The sequence below is a fragment of the Aethalodelphis obliquidens genome, unplaced genomic scaffold, assembly GCF_003676395.1.
Source record: "Aethalodelphis obliquidens isolate GAN/ISIS:26980383/991018 unplaced genomic scaffold, ASM367639v1 scaffold9, whole genome shotgun sequence".
Classification (NCBI taxonomy): domain Eukaryota; kingdom Metazoa; phylum Chordata; class Mammalia; order Artiodactyla; family Delphinidae; genus Aethalodelphis; species Aethalodelphis obliquidens.
In genome coordinates, this window is record NW_020837953.1 from 15,670,082 (window position 1) to 15,688,382 (window position 18,301).

At 41.2% G+C, this 18,301-nt stretch overlaps 1 long non-coding RNA gene and 1 pseudogene across 2 annotated transcripts in view; one reads left to right on the forward strand and one right to left on the reverse strand.

Annotated features, from left to right (window-relative positions):
* Window positions 1–8,600, forward strand: part of LOC113621657 (uncharacterized) — a 38,096-nt gene extending 29,496 nt beyond the window's left edge. For both annotated transcript variants that reach the window (XR_003433256.1, XR_003433257.1), the window contains exon 4: window positions 8,408–8,600. This is a non-coding gene — a long non-coding RNA (uncharacterized LOC113621657). The remainder of the gene's footprint in view (window positions 1–8,407) is intronic.
* An 833-nt stretch (window positions 8,601–9,433) lies between these two features.
* On the reverse strand, window positions 9,434–9,900 carry LOC113622392 (40S ribosomal protein S15a pseudogene; annotated as a pseudogene).
* Between the last annotated feature and the right edge of the window lie 8,401 nt (window positions 9,901–18,301).

Below are 18,301 nucleotides of genomic sequence, written 5' to 3' on the forward strand. Positions count from 1 at the left end.
GTTTGATAGAATTCACCTGTGAAGCCATCTGGTCCTGGACTTTTTGTTGGAAGATTTTTAATCAAAATTTCAAATTCATTACTTGTGATTGATCTGTTCATATTTTCTATTTCTTCCTGGTTCAGTCTTGGAAGCTTATACCTTTCTAAGAATTTGTCCATTTCTTCCAGGTTGTCCATTTTATTGGCATAGAGTTGCTTGTAGTAGTCTCTTAGGATGCTTCATATTTCTGCGGTCTCTCGTCTACTTCTCCTTTTTCATTTCAATTTTATTGATTTGAGTTCTCTCCCTCTTTTTCTTGATGAGTCTCCCTAATGGTTTATCGGTTTTGTTTATTGTCTCAAAGAACCAGTTTTTAGTTTTATTGATCTTTGCTATTGTTTTCCTTGTTTCTGTTTCATTTATTTCTGCTCTGATCTTTATGACTTCTTTCCTTCTGCTAACTTTGGGTATTGTTTGTTCTTCTTTCTCTAGTTCCTTTAGGTGCAAGGTTAGATTGTTTGCTTGAGATTTTTCTTGTTTCTTGAGGTAGGCTTGTATAGCTATAAACTTCCCTCTTAGAACTGCTTTTGCTGCATCCCATAGGTTTTGGATCGTCATGTTTTCATTGTCGTTTGTCTCTAGGTATTTTTTGATTTCCACTTTGATTTCTTCAGTGATCTCTTGGTTATTTAGTAACGTATTGTTTAGCCCCCATGTGTTTGTGTTTTTTTCCCTGTAACTGATTTCTAATCTCATAGCATTGTGGTCAGAAAAGATGCCTGATATGATTTCAATTTTCTTAATTTACTGAGGCTTGATTTGTGACACAAGATGTGATCTATCCTGGAGAATGTTCTGTGTGCACTTGAGAAGAAATTGTAATCTGCTGTTTTTGGATGGAATGTCCTATAAATACCAATTAAATCTTTCTGGTCTATTGTGTCATTTTAAGCTTCTGTTTCCTTATTTATTTTCATTTTGGATGATCTGTCCATTGGTGTAAGTGAGGTGTTAAAGTCCCCCACTATTATTGTGTTACTGTCGATATCCCCTTTTATAGCCGTTAGCAGTTGCCTTATGTATTGAGGTGCTCCTATGTTGGGTGCATATATATTTATAATTGTCGTATCTTCTTTTTGGATTGATCCCTTGATCATTATGTAGTGTCTTTCCTTGTCGCTTGTAACAGTCTTTATTTTAAAGTCTATTTTATCTGACATGAGTATTGCTACTCCAGCTTCCTTTTGGTTTCCATTTGCATGGAATATCTTTTTCCATCCCCTCACTTTCAGTCTTTATGTGTCCCTAGGCCTGAAGTGGGTGTCTTGTAGACAGCATATATATGGGTCTTGTTTTTGTATCCATTCAGCAAGCCTGTGTCTTTTGGTTGGGGCATTTAATCCATTCACGTTTAAGGTAATTATGTATATGTATGTTCCTGTGACCATTTTCTTAATTGTTTTGGGTGTGTTTTTGTATGTCCTTTTCTTCTCTTGTGTTTCCCACTTAGAGAAGTTCCTTTAGCATTTGTTGTAGAGCTGGTTTGGTGGTACTGAATTCTCTTAGCTTTTGCTTGTCTGTAAAGCTTTTGATTTCGCCGTTGAATCTGAACGAGATCCTTGCCAGGTAGAGTAATCCTGGTTGTAGGTTCTTCCCTTTCCTCCCTTTAAGTATATCATGCCACTCCCTTCTGGCTTGTAGAGTTTCTGCTGAGAAATCAGCTGTTAACCTTATGGGAGTTCCCTTGTATGTTATTTGTCATTTTTCCCTTGCTGCTTTCAATAATTTTTCTTTGTCTTTAATTTTTGCCAATTTGATTACTATGTATCTCAGTGTGTTTCACCTTGGGTTTATCCTGTATTGGACTCTCTGCGCCTCCTGGATTTGGGTGGCTATTTCCTTTCCCATGTTAGGGAAGTTTTCGACTATAATCTCTTCAAATATTTTCTCGGGTCCTTTCTCTCCCTCTTCTCCTTCTGGGACCCCTATAATGCAAATGTTGTTGTGTTTAATGTTGTCCCAGAGGTCTCTTGGGCTGTCTTCATTTCTTTTCATTCTTTTTTCTTTATTCTGTTCCGCAGCAGTGAATTCCACCATTCTGTCTTCCAGGTCACTTATCCATTCTTCTGCCTCAGTTATTCTGCTATTGATTCCTTCTAATGTAATTTTCATTTCAGTTATTGTATTGTTCATCTCTGTTTATTTGTTCTTTAATTCTTCTAGGTCTTTGTTAAACATTTCTTGCATCTTCTCGATCTTTGCCTCCATTCTTTTTCCGAGGTCCTGGATCATCTTCACTATCATTATTCTGAATGCTTTTTCTGGAATGTTGCCTATCTCCACTTCATTTAGTTGTTTTTCTCAGGTTTCATCTTGTTCCTTCATCTGGTACATAGCGCTCTGCCTTTTCATCTTGTCTATCTTTCTGTGAATGTGGTTTTTGTTCCACAGGCTGCAGGATTGTAGCTCTTCTTGCTTCTGCTGTGTGCCCTCTGGTGGATGAGGCTGTCTCTGAAGTTTATGTCTTGAAAACTTAAAATCTAAAGCATCAGATTTGCTCCAGACTGTAATCAGGACCATGAACTCCTACATCTTGTGACTCACTCACCTTGAACAAGACTCCTATGGTTCCAAGCTTGTTTGCATCAAGCCATGAAAGGGAAAGGAGCATGAATGATATCCAAGGGATGTTTTTATTGGTCTGGCCTGGAAGTTGCAGCTATCACTTCAGCACAGATAACATCAGTCACACGGAACCATACTCCATACCTAACTGCCAGAGAGGTTGGGAAATTTAGTCTAGCTGTGTGCTCAGGAAGAGGAAGTAATGGGTTTGGTGAACAGCTAGCAGTCTCTGCTATAGAGGGAGAAGTTAAAGATGTGCGAGATGGTGTGGGGGTCAGAGGAGGGGATAATAGAAAGAGTGAGCTTTCTGAGAAAGCAAGAGAGGTAGAAACTAGGCTCGAGAGCCCATGAGGATAGATTTTTTTTCCCAGCCAGGAAAAAGGGGTAGGGTGGTCAAGGGTATTTACAAGAGAATGATCACAAAGATAGAACAAGGAGGGTGCTGATGGACAGAATGGAGCAAAGCTAATAAAGTTGGAGGTTCTGATAAGGCCAAGAATGGCTTCCATGGGGATTCTTAAATAAATAAGCTGGAATGAGAGGGTCTTGTGATGTTTGCCGTCTCAAAAATGAGATGTTTGAACAAGTTATTTAGGCAGTGATTGGATTCTGATGATGACAAGGTCCATATGTAACCATGGACGTGGGAGGCTCAGATGGAATGGAGAAAATAGTCATTGACAGTGAGGAAGTCAAGGAAACTGAGAGCCCAGGGCACTTGAAGGTTTAGCTGTGTGGGTACTGGTACTACCCAGAAGGGTAATAGGAGTTGTAAATAAGAGGAAGTCTTGAATCATATGCCAAAGTCTTTAGAGGATGGAAAATGATAGTTTTGTAGGGGGGGAGAAGATGGTGGTAAACCTGGGTGAGGTGAAACTTCAAAGGCACATAATTTTTCTTTTACAAGAGGGAGAAGTAGTAAAGGTCTGGAAGTTGTACATGGCGGTGAGAAGGACGTTGATTTCACTTTCCAATTTTCAGTAGATGATCAATTAGAGAGGAAGCTTTGGCAGCAGGCAAGGGTTGGGGAGGGGGAGAGAGAGAGAGAGGGAGAGATGTGGTACTCCCAAGGGACTACCAGGCTTTAGTTAGGCAGAAGGTAGAGGTTCCAGTCTAAGAAAAACTTGGGAATGTAGGTATCTAAGGGAGTTTATAGGTTTCAGAATGGAAGTTCAAGAAGATACAAAGGAATGATTGGGGAGCAAGACCAGGAAGGAGTGCTGGATCAGTTGAGGGGATATAGAGAATAGGTGAGAAGGAGAGTTCCAAAGGTAGGGTGACCCTTTTGGATCGGATTCGTCCTGAGAATTCCTTGGTGAAAGAAGTACACACCGGCTGAGCATAGCTGGGAGCCTTCTTGTGGTGATTTGGCAATAATACAGTACTGTGGCCCCTGCAGCTTCACCTGGGGGTGCAGCACGTGGAGGGAGGTTAGACGACTCAGGGCATCTGCCCCCAGGTTCACGTGGAACAGCCACTCAGACCCAGAGCTCGACTCATGGTAGGTCCCTGCCTCTCTCACCACCCTCCTCTCACTTCATTGCTCTCTCTGCTCCAGACACTGCAGCCACCATGTAGGTCCTCCATCCTCGCATGTTCTTCTCTTCTCACAGGAGAACATGCCCTTCTCTCTGCTCTCTCTCTCTCTTTTTTTTTTTGGCCTCGCGGCATGGCATGCAGGATCGTAGTTCCCTGGCCAGGGATCGAACCCACACTCCCTGCAGTGGAACCACAGAGTCTTAACCACTGGACCACCAGTCTTAACCTCTGTGCCCTCTCTTATTCATCCTTCAGATCTTGACTAAAACATCCCTCCTTCAGGACACCCCAGGCTCCCCTATTATTCTCTCTCATCACACTGTGTACTTTTCCTTCACAGAGCTTATCACAGTTGTAATTTTGCAATTGTTTGTGTGCTTATTAAATTAAAGCCTCTCTCCTCCTCTTGTCTGTAAATTCTACGAGGGTCATGTCTGTTTTATACACATGGTATTCTAGTATTTGCACATAATAGGTATGGTGGTTTTAAAATATGTCCACAAATGCTTTGACACTCCCCTTTCAAGGCAGAAGTCTAATTTTCCTCCTCTTGAATGTGGACCAGACTTAGTGACTTGCTTCTAACACATAGAATGTGATAGAAGTGACAGTATATGACTTCTGAGGTTATAGAAAGAATATGGCTTCATCCTGGTGCTTTCTTGCTCTTGGATCGCTTGCTCAGGGGGAGCCAGGGCATGCTGTGAGGTCACTCAAGAAACACTGTGGTAAGGCCCACGTGGAGAGGAACTGAGGTCTCCCACCAATAGTCAGCACCAAGTTATCAGTCATGGGATGAAAGCACCTTGAAAGTAGATCCTCCAGCCCTGGTCAAGGCTTCAGATAGATGCAGCTCTGACCGGCATCTGACTACAACCTTATGAGAGAATCTAAGACGGAACCACTGCAACAAGTTGCTGCCTATGTGAGATAATATATGATTATTATTGGTTTAAGCATCTAAGTTCTGGGGAAATTTGTAACACAACAAGAGATAACTAATATAATAGGTTTTTAATGAATACTTACTGGATGAATGAATCAGCAAATTCATGAACACCTTTGTTGTTTGTTTTCTTTTTTTTTCTGGTTTGGCATCAATCAATAATGACATCAGTAATGATTCTAATTGGTGCCTGAAACTTCCTGTTACATCTTCTCTGCATTTCACTTTGTATATATACCTTTTCATCCTTATGAATGGGAGAAAAAAACGCAAACAAGTCAGCAAAAATACTTAACCCTTAAAGACTGCATTTATCTGAGTGATTTCAGTATAAGGAAAGATTAATTATATTTGCTCTTCCATTACACACTACCAAAGATTAGTTGGCATAAAAGTAAAGCAGACAAGGCAAAATTCTTAAGGATCTTCAAATCATGATGAAATTTTGGTCAAGACAGGTTTTTTTAAAAAAAATAAATCTCTAGGGACATCCCTGGTGGCACAGTGGTTAAAGACTCTGGCTCCCAATGCAGGGGGCCCAGGTTCGATCCCTGGTCAGGGAACTGGATCCCACGTGCATGCCGCAACTAAGAGTTCACACGCCACAACTAAGGAGCCAGTGAACTGCAACTAAGTAGCCAGTGAGCCACAGCTAAGGAGCCCACCTGCTGCAATTAAGACCTGGCACAACCTGATTAATTAATTTAAAAAAATCTCTACTGTAGATTTTTTTACACAGTTTTTATGTCAATAAAGTTGACTTAAATGTTACTGCATGCTTTGATCAAATGTTTGCACCTTTTGGGTTTAAAAGGCCAAGTACTTAAGGGTCATTTACCATTGTAACTGCTTTGTTTTTGCCTATGTCAGCAGAACCCCCAGGATCCTTTCAGTCTCACAGAGACAGAGGGAATTTTCAAAGGGAATCTTGACCTAGTAGTATGTAACATTCATTGTTCCCTGTTATAGCTGCAGCACAAAAGCAATGGCTGGCACACAGCAGGCATTGAAAACATATTTGTTGAATAAGTGAATGAGTGAATAAATCTCTTCACTTGTCTTAATGATTGAGATGTTAAAAGCTGTTTCAGCTGCCTAAGTAGGCAAGAATACACAACTAATAATGCTGTCTGGCAAAAAGAGAGGAAGTCTGAGTTATGTAGCATCAGTCTGACAAGTGCAGTGAACTACTGTGTTATTGTTTGCTCATATTTACATTTTCTTCACAAAAATATAATTTTTGTTTTACAACTGTGTGGTCAATTAGGGGTGTGGCAAATTCTGTGGACTGGCTCATTCATCATCTGTTCCAGTCTTATTACAGTGTGTCTTCCTGGAATGAAGAGACTGAAAAGTTTAAAACTACATTTCCCAGACTCCTTTGCTGCTAGGGTTCAGAATGAGACAAAGATTCCTTCATTCAGATGCATTCATCGGGAACCTGAAAATGAACAGTTAAGAGGGAGAGTTTGAGGCATCTGTTTTGCTGGTTCTGATGGTTTAGAGGGAAGCAGTTTGATCTGGACCTTGAAAGTAGATCCTCCAGCCCTGGTCAAGGCTTCAGATAGCAGAGGTGATGGCTCCCTAATTTGGCAGGTAACTTCCTGGTATGGAAGAGGTGGCAGGATTCCAGAGCTAGTGCCTATGAGCGGTTACTCCCTGATTCAGCAGGTGGGTCTCCTGTTTTGGTAGGAGCAGCAGCCTCCTTCACAGCCCAGTTCTGCCAGGTGCACTGGAGAACTCACCCATGATGATCAGCCTGGAGTCTCCTTAGCCCATCTAGCAACATTGTAAGCCATTTAATACCTTGCACTAAATCCCCTTCTGCCCAAGTGAATAGTTTTCTCTGCCGCTGAACCCTAACCAAAGCAAGGGGCCAAGAATTATTATACAAGTGACAAAATGACGTATTACTATGTGGATCATTAGAATATGGATGTACTTTAATATTTATGAAATACCACGTACTCTATTTTCAGGAAGATCCAGTTTCAAACAAAAATATGTGCTCTTGCTCAACATCATTAATCATTAGAGAAATGCAAATCAAAACTACAATGAGATATCATCTCACACCCTTCAGAATGGCCATCATCAAAAAATCTAAAAACAATAAATGCTGAAGAGGGTGTGGAGAAAAGGGAACACTCTTGCACTGCTGGTGGGAATGTAAATTGATACAGCCACTATGGAGAACAGTATGGAGGTTCCTTAAAAACTAAAAATAGAATTACCATACGACCTAGCAATCCCACTACTGGGCATATACCCTGAGAAAACCATAATTCAAAAAGAGTCATGTACCAAAATGTTCATTGCAGCTCTATTTACAATAGCCAAGACATGGAAGCAACCTAAGTGTCCATCAACAGATGAATGGATAAAGAAGAAGTGGCACATATATACAATGGAATATTACTCAGCCATAAAAAGAAACGAAATTGAGTTATTTGTAGTGAGATGGATGGACCTAGAGTCTGTCATACAGAGTGAAGTAAGTCAGAAAGAGAAAAACAAATACCGTATGCTAACACATATATATAGAATCTAAGAAAAAAAAAAAAGGTCATGAAGAACCTAGGGGTAAGACGGGAATAAAGACACAGACCTACTAGAGAATGGACTTGGGGCTTCCCTGGTGGCGCAGTGGTTGAGAGTCCGCCTGCCGATGCAGGGGACGCGGGTTCGTGCCCCGGTCCGGGAAGATCCCACATACCGCGGAGCCTGCGCGTCTGGAGCCTGTGCTCCGCATACGGGAGAGGCCAAAACAGTGAGAGGCCCGCGTACCACAAAAAAAAAAAAAAAAAAAAAAAAAGTCATAAGCCCTTGGGAGAATGGACTTGAAGATATGGGGAGGGGGAAGGGTAAGCTGTGAAAAAGTGAGAGAGTGGCATGGACATATATACATTACCAAACGTAAAATAGATAGCTAGTGGGAAGCAGCTGCATAGCACAGGGAGATCAGCTCGGTGGTTTGTGACGACCTAGAGGTGTGGGATAGGGAGGGTGGGAGGGAGGGAGATGCAAGAGGGAAGAGATATGGGAACATATGTATATGTATAACTGATTCACTTTGTTATGAAGCAGAAACTAACACACCATTGTAAAGCAATTATACTCCAATAAAGATGTTAAAAAAAATGTGTTCTTGCAACAATCTATACACTGATTTAAAAAAAAATCCTACAAAATTTGAATTCTACTGAAGAACTTTTTTGTTACTTACTAATGCTATTAGGACTGTAGTTTGCATGCTACAGAGTTCTACTGGATTTAAGCAAAAGAAAAATGAATTTATATAATGTCCTCTCCTAGAACCCAAGGGCAAGGATGCAGCTGGACCTCAGGGATGACCTGGAGCCGGTGACTGCAGTGCTATTGAAAACCCAGGAAACCCCTCTCACCAGCTCTCACCATTGTTTCTCTCTGAATATATGCTTCATTCTTTCTCTCTACTAACTTTCTGTGTATTCCAATAAACAGATTTAAAAAAAAAAAAAAAGCTCCATCTCCACGTATGTATCCTCCATTTAAGAGAACAGATGGACAGACTAAAACAGGAGTCTCCTAGACCTAATTCTGGAATCTTAAGGAAAGGCTATGGGTAGTCCACTTTAGTCAGGTACCCAGTGCAGCCAGGTTCACAGCTTAAGGAGGCCTTCACCTTGTTTTCCATGTAAAGGGCAGCCCTGGAGCACAACATTCTGTGGACTAGAATGTGAATGATGCCCCTTGGAGTTGTGCCACCACCCTGAACCAATCTGCTGGAGTCTGGAGTCAGAGTCCCGTTATGAGAGCCTGGTAGTGGGTGCTCTGCTCCTGGCATCATATAGATTGTGGGGAGGGGGAGGTAGATCTGGAGGAAGGCGAAGTTACCACATAAGAGGGAATTACTGGGCGCTCAGGTGACAAGCTCACTGATGTCCATTACAAGAATGATATGCTGATTTTAACTATATTAGATAAAGGGTAGGTAAACTACAGCCCACAGGCCAAATCCAGTCTGCCCCAGGTTTTTGTAAATACAGTTTTATCGGAACACTGTCATGCCTATTTATTTGCATGTTGTCTATGGTGGCTCTTTTTCTGTACTGGCAGAGTTAAGCAGTTGCAGCAGGAATCATACAGTTCACAAAGCTACAATATTTACTGTCTGGCCCCCTACAGAAAAAGTTTGTTCACCCCGGTATTAGACCCCTGCTACTCAAAATGAGGTTCCCCAAGCCAGCAGTCTCAGCATCACCTGGGAGCTTGTCCGACCTTCACTTGGAACTACTGACTCAGAAGCTGCTTTTTTTTCCCCCATTGAGGCATTTAATTTGCATTGTATGTATTACATCCCTAGAAAAAGAATCCCAAGATTTTCCCTCCCGTGTGTTTTCGTCTCGCTTCTTCGTGGTTCATGCTGCCGGCTAAGGTTATCAGTATAATGAAACCAAACTGACTGGATGGGAGCAGGTTATTCTGCCATTTTTCTAGATCTTTGAGGTGTATATCAAATATGGGGCTGATCTCCACACTTGTGTAACCTGCCTGTGAGGTTCACGACAATTTTCCAAGCCCTGTGATCATCAGTGCTTTCAAATTGGCCAATATAACCACGCTTCATCATCACAGCTAGAAACTGGATGATGGCTTTGGAGCACAGCCTAATAAGAACATAGCATTTGCCTCTCTTTTTGGCATTGTTGATGCTCTTGAGAATATCAGTCAGGACATTCATGTGCACCATTATGACGGCACAGAAAGATGGCAGGCAGAACCTGCATTTTAACAAGAGCCCTAGGTGACTTGGAGGCACGTTAAGGTTTGAGAAGCACTATATTAAACTCCTCAGTGGCACAATCAATATTATTGAAACTTTTGTTTCACACAAGCCCCCTTTAACCTGTGGGACATGATGCAATCTCCCAGGCACATTAGGCTAGTGTGCCACCATCTCAGGATTCGATTCAGTGAAGTTTTTTTGGACTGTGTCAGGGCAGAGTATCATTGCGATCAGCCAGAATCAGTGCAGACAAAGGGATACCTGGCTACGGTTTGTTAGGTACCTACTCATTCATTCAATTATAACAAGTATTTATTGAGGGCACACTCTGTGCCAGGCATTGAACTACAAATGGTGAACAAATTGGCCCAGCCTCAGCCCTCACAGCTGTGAGGCTTTCACACATCACCTCACTTAATTCTTCCTATAATCTGTGAGGTGGGGACTTCAATCCCCATGAGTACACTGAGGCTCAGAGAGGTTAATGACTTGCTCAAGCTCATGTGACTGGTGAGTGGCAGAGCTGAAAATAGAACCTATGTCTATCTGACACCACAGTTTATGCTTTTTCCTATGTGGCACTGCTAGACATGGTTCTAGGAGATTATAATCTAAATTAGGTCTACAGCCAGAGAGCCAGTGTTCTATAGATAAGAAGCAGAGTACTCTTATCTCCCACTTCCCAGATACAGCCAAGGTGATGCTGCAAGATTGGGGAAGGCTGGAAACTAGAGGACCTTCTCTTCAAAGTGGCAGACTTGGCACCTTTATCTGTGAGAAAGACAGATGACTTTGGTTCAATTACTTCTTCCAGACACTTAGAAAGAGGGATTCACCTAAGGTCCTAGGGTAGGACAAGAATAGCACTGCCTTGGGGAGAAAAGAGTCAGGGTTAAAGCTTCCTCCTCCAAGAGGCTCTCAGGATGAATCCCATTCACTGGTGTCCCCCTGCCTTTCTGACCCTCCTCTAACCTGTTCTATACATCCCCTCCACTGACCCAGCCCTTCTTCCTTGCCTTGCTTCTCCGTCATTCTGTTGTACCCTCTTGAACTTCCATTCTGAGACCTACAAATATACCTCTCCTATGTCCTTATATCCTCAACCAGAGGAGAGAGATGAGGTAGGGAGAAGGAGGTGAGAGAGGCGGGAGGGACCACAATGGAGAGAGATCTTGGGCTAGGCCCGGGTAGTGAGGGAAGGGACATGAGGTTGAGGAAGTGGCTGGATAGGGGGAGGGGGAGGGAAGTGCAGGAATGACAGGCACGGAGTAGGGTGCCGTCTGCTGGAGCAGGAGGAAGAAGGCAGTGAGAAGCCTGCAGGGATGAGCAAAAAACAACAGCAAGATTATCATCCCATCCCCATCTCAATAACAGCAACCTTGTGAGATAGGTACTATTACCAATTCTAATTTATAATTGAGGCAACTAATAACTAGATGGATTGGGTAGATGGTTCGAGATCACATGGCTGTAAGTGGTGAAAGCAGATTGAAAACAGAGGCAGGCTGGCTTCAAAATCTGTGCTCTTATCTACCATTTTATATCGTTTCACAAGGGCACCTCACGGAAAGCAGAAAGACGTGTTTCTCTTCAGATATCTCTGGTCCCGGACTAGCCTGCTTGCTTTCATTTCAAGCAGTGCATTTGCATTTTATTAATAAGCAGAAATTAAAAAACAATCACCTCAGTTTATTGTCACAACCTAAATCAAAGCACCCAGCATAAGCAATGGTTTTTTTTTTAAAAAGAAAACTGTCAAAATTTAAATATCTAAACGTAATAAATTATTGGATTTGTTTTTCTAGCTGATTTCTGGTTCACACTGAAGAAGAATTTATTCTGACACTGTTACAACTTTATGTATCTTGATTTGACCTGTATATAGGTCTCAGTTAATGGATAATACAAGGTTTCCTGGGAGGTGATGAGGATTAATCAGATCAAATGTAAGAAGGACTTCCAACCATTCAGCCCGTTCAGCAGACATGCGATGAGCAGTTCTGGTGTGCTGTGAGCAAGGAAGACAAGGAAGACCAGGGCATCAGCTCTGAGCTGTTCAAAGTGGGCCAGGCAGACCTGCCATTAGAATGGCTTCAGGATAGTATGAAGAAGCCTCCAGGAGTTGGAGCAAAGCAGGTGGAAGGAGGGAGCACAAACTGTGCCTGGGCTCGAGGGAAGGCTTTGCTGATGCTGCACAAGGAAGACCCTCTATCTTAGTCTGTGCTCCCCTAAGTAGCCCCGGAGAAAGCACAAGGAGCTTATTTGAGGGTAATCCCAAGAAGTATGGTGAAGGGGTAGGAAAGTGAGACAGAAAAGGTAAGAAAGCCAATAAAATGTTCATTCACAAGATGGTTACAGCTATGGGCAACTAGGGCTCCATCCTGCTGGGTGCCCTTGGAGGGAATGTGTAGAATGTACCTCCAAATTGTCCCATCAAAGGATGAGGAAGCTGGGGTATTTTCCACCAACGGCCACCCCGCACTGGTTGAGGATTGCTCCTGAGGGTGCTAATTCCCTATCACCTCAGCCTGCTCCCCACATGGGCCGAGTCCTCCTGCAACAAGATAAAGCCTTCAGGCCAAGAGATGCCGGTGTGTGTAGCATGAGGCATCCTTAGTCTTCAGAAGCTGCAGGTGCCTCTGTGTTGAGCCAAGGACACATAGATGGAGCTCCCATACCTTTGGTTACACCCTCAATTAATGTTTGTTTGTTTGTTTGTAACATCTTTATTGGAGTATAATTGCTTTACAATGGTGTGTTAGTTTCTACTTTATAACAAAGTGAATCAGCTATACATATACATATGTTCCCATATCTCTTCCCTCTTGCATCTCCCTCCCACCCTCCGTATCCCACCCCTCTAGGTGGTCACAAAGCACCAAGCTGATCTCCCTGTGCTATGCGGCTGCTTCCACTAGCTAGCTATTTTACGTTTGGTTGTGTATATATGTCCATGCTACTCTCTCAGTTCGTCCCAGCTTCCCCTTCCCCCTCCCCGTGTCCTCAAGTCCATTCTTTACATCTGCATCTTTATTCCTGTCCTGCCCCTAGGTTCATCAGAACCCTTTTTTTTTTTTTTTAGATTCCATATATATGTGTTAGCATACAGTATTTGTTTTTCTCTTTCTGACTTACTTCAAACTATATGACAGGCTCTAGGTCCATCCACCTCACTACAAATAACTCAATTTCGTTTCTTTTTATGGCTGAGTAATATTCCATTGTATGTATGTGCCACATCTTCCTTATCCATTCATCTGTTGATGGACACTTAGGTTGCTTCCATGTCCTGGCTATTGTAAATAGAGCTGCAGTGAATACTGTGGTACATGACTCTTTTTGAATTATGGTTTTCTCAGGGTATATGCCCAGTAGTGGGATTGCTGGGTCGTATGGTAGTTTTATTTTTAGTTTTCTAAGGAACCTCCATACTGTTCTCCATAGTGGCTGTATCAATTTACATTCCCACCAACAGTGCAAGAGGGTTCCCTTTTCTCTACACCCTCTCCAGCATTTACTGTTTGTAGATTTTTTTGATGATGGCCATTCTGACGGGTGTGAGATGATACCTCACTGTAGTTTTGATTTGCATTTCTGTAATCATTACTGATGTTGAGCATCCTTTCATGTGTTTGTTGGCAATCTGTATATCTTCTTGGGAGGAATATCTATTTAGGTCTTCTGCCCATTTTTGGATTTGGTTGTATGTTTTTTTTTTTTTTTTAACAACTTTATTGGAGTATAATTGCTTTACAATGGTATGTTAGTTTCAGCTTCACAACAAAATGAATCAGTTATATATATACATATATTCCCATATCTCTTCCCGCTTGCATCTCCCTCCCTCCCACCCTCCCTATCCCACACCTCCAGGCGGTCACAAAGCACCGAGCTGATCTCCCTGTGCTATGCGGCTGCTTCCCACTAGCTATCTACCTTACGTTTGGTAGTGTATATATGTCCATGCCTCTTTATCGCTTTGTCACCGTTTACCCTTCCCCCTCCCCATAGCCTCAAGTCCATTCTCTAGTAAGTCTGTGTCTTTATTCCTGTTTCACCCCTAGGTTTTTCATGTCATTTTTTTTTTAATTCCATATATATGTGTTAGCATACGGTATTTGTCTCTCTCTTTCTGACTTACTTCACTCTGTATGACAGACTCTAGGTCTATCCACCTCATTACAAATAGCTCAATTTCGTCTCTTTTTATGGCTGAGTAATATTCCATTGTATATATGTGCCACATCTTCTTTATCCATTCATCCGATGATGGACACTTAGGTTGTTTCCATCTCTGGGCTATTGTAAATAGAGCTGCAATGAACATTTTGGTACATGACTCTTTTTGAATTATGGTTTCCTCAGGGTATATGCCCAGTAGTGGGATTGCTGGGTCATATGGTAGTTCTATTTGTAGCTTTTTAAGGAACCTCCATACTGTTCTCCACAGTGGCTGTATCAATTTACATTCCCACCAACAGTGTAAGAGGGTTCCCTTTTCTCCACACCCTCTCCAGCATTTATTGTTTCTAGATTTTTTGATGATGGCCATTCTGACTGGTGTGAGATGATATCTCATTGTAGTTTTGATTTGCATTTCTGTAATCATTACTGATGTTGAGCATCCTTTCATGTGTTTGTTGGCAATCTGTATATCTTCTTGGGAGGAATATCTATTTAGGTCTTCTGCCCATTTTTGGATTTGGTTGTATGTTTTTTTGATATTGAGCTGCATGAGCTGCTTGTAAATTTTGGAGATTAATCCTTTTTCAGTTGCTTCATTTGAAAATATTTTCTTCCATTCTGAGGGTTGTCTTTTCATCTTGTTTATGGTTTCCTTTGCTGTGCAAAAGCTTTTAAGTTTCATTAGGTCCCGTTTGTTTATTTTTGTTTTTATTTCCATTTCTCTAGGAGGTGGGTCAAAAAGGATCTTGCTTGTCACAAAGAAAGAAAACTACAGGCCAATATCACTGATGAACATAGATGCAAAAATCCTCAACAAAATACTAGCAAACAGAATCCAACAGCACATTAAACGGATCATACACCATGATCAAGTGGGGTTTATTCCAGGAATGCAAGGATTCTTCAATATACGCAAATCAATCAATGTGATACACCATATTAACAAATCGAAGGAGAAAAACCATATGATCATCTCAATAGATGCAGAAAAAGCTTTCGACAAAATTCAACACCCATTTATGATAAAAACCACGCAGAAGGTAGGCAAAGAGGGAACTTTCCTCAACATAATAAAGGCCATATATGACAAACCCACAGCCAACATCGTCCTCAATGGTGAAAAACTGAAACCATTTCCACTAAGATCAGGAACAAGACAAGGTTGCCCACTCTCACCACTATTATTCAACATAGTTTTGGAAGTTTTAGCCATAGCAATCAGAGAAGAAAAAGAAATAAAAGGAATCCAAATTGGAAAAGAAGAAGTAAAGCTCTCACTGTTTGCAGATGACATGATACTATATATAGAGAATCCTAAAGATGCTACCAGAAAACTACTAGAGCTCATCAATGACTTTGGTAAAGTAGCAGGATACAAAATTAATGCACAGAAATCTCTTGCATTCCTATACACTAATGATGAAAAATCGAAAGTGAAATTAAGAAAACACTCACATTTACCATTGCAACAAAAAGAATAAAATATCTAGGAATAAACCTACCTAAGGAGACAAAAGACCTGTATGCAGAAAATTATAAGACACTGATGAAAGAAATTAAAGATGATACAAATAGATGGAGAGATATACTATGCTCTTGGATTGGAAGTACCAACATTGTGAAAATGACTCTACTACCCAAAGCAATCTACAGATTCAATGCAATCCCTATCAAACTACCACTGGCATTTTTCACAGAACTAGAACAAAAAATTTCACAATTTGTATGGAAACACAAAAGACTCCGAATAGCCAAAGCAATCCTGAGAATGAAAAACGGAGCTGGAGGAATCAGGCTCCCTGACTTCACACTATACTACAAAGCTACAGTAATCAAGACAGTATGGTACTGGCACAAAAACAGAAATATAGATCAATGGAACAGGATAGAAAGCCCAGAGATAAACCCATGCACATATGGTCACCTTATCTTTGATAAAGGAGGCAAGAATATACAGTGGAGAAAAGACAGCCTCTTCAATAAGTGGTGCTGGGAAAACTGGACAGCTACATGTAAAAGAATGAAATTAAAACACTCCCTAACACCATACACAAAAATAAACTCAAAATGGATTAAAGACCTAAATGTAAGGCCAGACACTATCAGACTCTTAGATGAAAACATAGGCAGAACACTCTATGACATAAATCACAGCAAGATCCTTTTTGACCCACCTCCTAGAGAAATGGAAATTAAAACAAAAATAAACAAATGGGACCTAATGAAACTTAAAAGCTTTTGCACAGCAAAGGAAACCATAAATAAGACCAAAAGACAACCCTCAGAATGGGAGAAGATAATTGCAAATGAAGCAACTGACAAAGGATTAATCTCCAAAATTTACAAGCAGCCCATGCAGCTCAATAACAAAAAAACAAACAACCCAATCCATAAATGGGACAAAGACCTAAATAGACATTTTTCCAAAGAAGATATACAGATTGCCAACAAACACATGAAAGAATGCTCAACATCATTAATCATTAGAGAAATGCAAATCAAAATTACAATGAGATATCATCTCACACCGGTCACAATGGCCATCATCAAAAACTCTACAAACAATAAATGCTGGAAAGGGTGTGGAGATAAGGGAACCCTCTTGCACTGTTGGTGGGAATGCAAATTGATACAGCCACTATGGAGAACAGTATGGAGGTTCCTTAGAAAACTAAAAATAAAACTACCATATGACCCAGCAATCCCACTACTGGGCATATACCCTGAGGAAACCATAATTCAAAAAGAGTCATGTACCAAAATGTTCATTGCAGCTCTATTTACAATAACCAGGAGACGGAAGCAGCCTAAGTGTCCATCAACAGATGAACGGATAAAGAAGAAGTGGCACATATATACAATGGAATATTACTCAGCCATAAAAAGAAACGAAATTGAGTTATTTGTAGTGAGGTGGATGGACCTAGAGTCTATCATACAGAGTTAAGTAAGTCAGAAAGAGAAAAACAAATACCGTATGCTAACACATATATATGGAATCTAAGAAAAAAAAAAAAAAGGTCATGAAGAACCTAGGGGTAAGATGGGAATAAAGACACAGACCTACTAGAGAATGGACTTGAAGGTATGGGGAGGGGGAAGGGTAAGTTGTGACAAAGTGAGAGGAGGCATGGACATATATACACTACCAAATGTAAAATAGATCGCTAGTGGGAAGCAGTCGCATAGCACAGGGAGATCAGCTCGGTGGTTTGTGACCACCTAGAGGTGTGGGATAGGGAGGATGGGAGGGAGGGAGACGCAAGAGGGAAGAGATATGGGAACCTATGTACATGTATAACTGATTCAGTTTGTTATAAAGCAGAAACTAACACAGCATTTTAAACCAATTATACTCCAATAAAGATGTTAAAAAAAAGAAAAGGATCTTGCTGTGATTTATGTCATAGAGTGTTCTGCATATGTTTTCCTCTAATCAATTAATGTTTGAATGAATGAATACTGAATCAGAAAATGGAGTTGACATTTGAGCTGGGTCAAGGAATGGAAGCTGAGTGCAGTAGGGCCAGAGTGGAAAGGTAGGACAGACTGCTATAATGGAAAGACATGTTTTAAGTTCAGATGAACATGGATTTAAATCTCAGCTTTACCGTTTCCTGAGTGACCTGGAATATTACATTTAAACTCAACTTTCTCATTTGTAAAATGAGAATAACAATATCTACTTCATAAGTCTGTTGTCAGGATTAAATACAATAGTATCTGTAAAGTTACTGGCACATGGTAGGTGTTCTATACATAGTGGCCAGGATTGCAGTCGGCTGTCACAAAATGGCAGCTACAATTGTTAATCCCTGGGAGCAGGACTGATGCAAGCAAATATTTAGTTCAGGGAGCAAGTGAGCTATGTCTTGGGCATAGTGACCTGTTTAGCTTGGCTAGAGGCTGGAAATACAGGTTGAGGCCTTGCACGTCTTTTTTTTTTTTTTTTACATCTTTATTGGAGTATAATTGGTTTACAATGCTGTGTTAGTTTCTGCTTTATAACAAACTGAATCAGTTATACATATACATATGTTCCCATATCTCTTCCTTCTTGCGTCTCCCTCCCTCCCACCCTCCCTGTCCCAACCCTCTAGGTGGTCACAAAGCACCGAGCTGATCTCCCTGTGCTATGCGGCTGCTTCCCACTAGTTATCTATTTTACATTTGGTAGTGTGTATATGTCCATGCCACTCTCTTGCTTTGTCACAGCTTACCCTTGCACGTCTTTAAGACTCAGCTCAAATGGTACC